This window comes from Anopheles arabiensis (genome assembly GCF_016920715.1).
Source record: "Anopheles arabiensis isolate DONGOLA chromosome X unlocalized genomic scaffold, AaraD3 X_pericentromeric_contig0019, whole genome shotgun sequence".
In the NCBI taxonomy this organism is placed as follows: Eukaryota; Metazoa; Arthropoda; class Insecta; order Diptera; family Culicidae; genus Anopheles; species Anopheles arabiensis.
In genome coordinates this window covers 97,501-100,000 of record NW_024412097.1, presented here as the reverse complement: position 1 = coordinate 100,000, position 2,500 = coordinate 97,501, and positions in this window count along the sequence as shown.

The window sequence follows — 2,500 nt, the reverse complement described above, 5'->3', positions numbered from 1 at the left end:
AACTTGGTCAACTGTTGGACTTTTCGTAATCACGGCGGGACACATTGAACGAGCTCTAACGGATCTCTGCACGCATGGAACATGGTGGCGGGAATCATTGCTAGAACCGAACGGCGCCTCTGCGCGATGTACAAAGCCCAACAGGAACCTCGTATCGGCTGCCGAGCCGGAGCTTGAACAACTTGGACTTTCACCTCTAATTTATATCAACTCACCACTCCCCGAGGGATCCGCAGAATTGCTTCTGGGTCCCGTATCGTTATTTGCGATTCGTGTTTGCATTACACTACATTGAACTATTCCAACTTGTTTATCCGCATGGCGAACATTTGCTGCATAGAACATTTAAGTTCCACTTCGCTCTCCCTACGTGGGTCTGAGCTTCGCTCTCAGGGAAAAAATATGCCACATTTGGTAGGGAGACCCGGTTTCATCACGCTTTGTGCCCTGCACCATATATACCCTCATAAATTTATTCATTGGATTAGATCCAAGGAACACCAGATCATGCACCACTACCCATAATAGCTCATCGAGCTTAGCGTGAATCCTTCGGGTTTCCCTAAGAAGTTCGATTGGTCTTGCAGAGTTTAAAGACAACGAAGCTTAGTTTCAAGCAATGGTTAATATACGCGTATTCAAAACCCTTAGCTGTTACAACTTTTTACTAGAAACCATCACGACGAAGTCTTTGGGTCCGTAGACCCGTGATGTACTGCTCCAGGGAACGTTTTGATAGGGTGGAAGCTCAAAATCATAGGTTAAAATCATCGGCAGAGCCCACCAGACACCACTTTTGCTTCATTAGTTCGGACTATAGGCATACGACGATTTTTATCGCGGAGGGGACGTATGACCCAAACGGGGGCTTAATGACCCACTGCCACTGCAAACCATGCTCCTACGACTAAATAGAGGTAAAACTACGATTTGGTGCAATCTTCATGTTTGACCTCGTAGCAAGGTACCCTCCCTATAGTAGGCAATGAACAAATGATCATAATCCCAGGAGGGCAAAAAATGGGAACCCGAAAGGAAAGCGCTGTTGGCGCGCCTAAGCTACTGGCCCGTAGAGTAAAATGGTACCCCCAACAAAGTTGTCGATTGACATTCTGATTGCACTTTTCATCATCTAGGTGCGTTCCTTACACGTTTTGAGGTGTTTTAGAAAAACATGTTTTGAGCCACACGAGCTCTCCGGCCCGTTCGGTGCACATTTTTGAAAAAGCTAGGAGCTGCCCCTAGGTTCGGGGTGTCACAAAATATTGAAAAGTGGTCAAAAACCGCTATCCAGAATCGGATGTAGAATCATTAGACGAACTTAAAATTGTTCTACGACCAATGTCTGCGACGTTTAGTATTCAAGATATGGCCCGCCCTAGGTCTGACCTGGCATTTTCGTGAAAATTTAAAGCATGGCCATAGGGACGGGTAAAATTGCTATTTTGGAAGCAAAAACCCGTCTGACTTTAAATGGCCATAACTTTTGAAAACAAGAGCTAGGGTGCGTTCTACACGTTTTGAGGTGTTTTAGCGAAAACATGTTTTGAGCCACACGAGCTCTCCGGCCCGTTCGGTGCACATTTTGAAAAAGCTAGGAGCTGCCCCTAGGTTCGGGGTGTCACAAAATATTGAAAAGTGGTCAAAAACCGCTATCCAGAATCGGATGTAGAATCATTAGACGAACTTAAAATTGTTCTACGACCAATGTCTGCGACGTTTAGTATTCAAGATATGGCCCGCCCTAGGTCTGACCTGGCATTTTCGTGAAAATTTAAAGCATGGCCATAGGGACGGGTAAAATTGCTATTTTGAAGCAAAACCCGTCTGACTTTAAATGGCCATAACTTTTGAAAAACAAGAGCTAGGTGCGTTCCTTTACACGTTTTGAGGTGTTTTAGCGAAAAACATGTTTTGAGCCACACGAGCTCTCCGGCCCGTTCGGTGCACATTTTTGAAAAAGCTAGGAGCTGCCCCTAGGTTCGGGGTGTCACAAAATATTGAAAAGTGGTCAAAAACCGCTATCCAGAATCGGATGTAGAATCATTAGACGAACTTAAAATTGTTCTACGACCAATGTCTGCGACGTTTAGTATTCAAGATATGGCCCGCCCTAGGTCTGACCTGGCATTTTCGTGAAAATTTAAAGCATGGCCATAGGGACGGGTAAAATTGCTATTTTGAAGCAAAAACCCGTCTGACTTTAAATGGCCATAACTTTTGAAAACAAGAGCTAGGGTGCGTTCCACACGTTTTGAGGTGTTTTAGCGAAAAACATGTTTTGAGCCACACGAGCTCTCCGGCCCGTTCGGTGCACATTTTTGAAAAAGCTAGGAGCTGCCCCTAGGTTCGGGGTGTCACAAAATATTGAAAAGTGGTCAAAAACCGCTATCCAGAATCGGATGTAGAATCATTAGACGAACTTAAAATTGTTCTACAACCCCCAGTCCGACGCCTCGTATTCGAGATATAGCACTTTGTAGGTCTGACCGAGCAATTT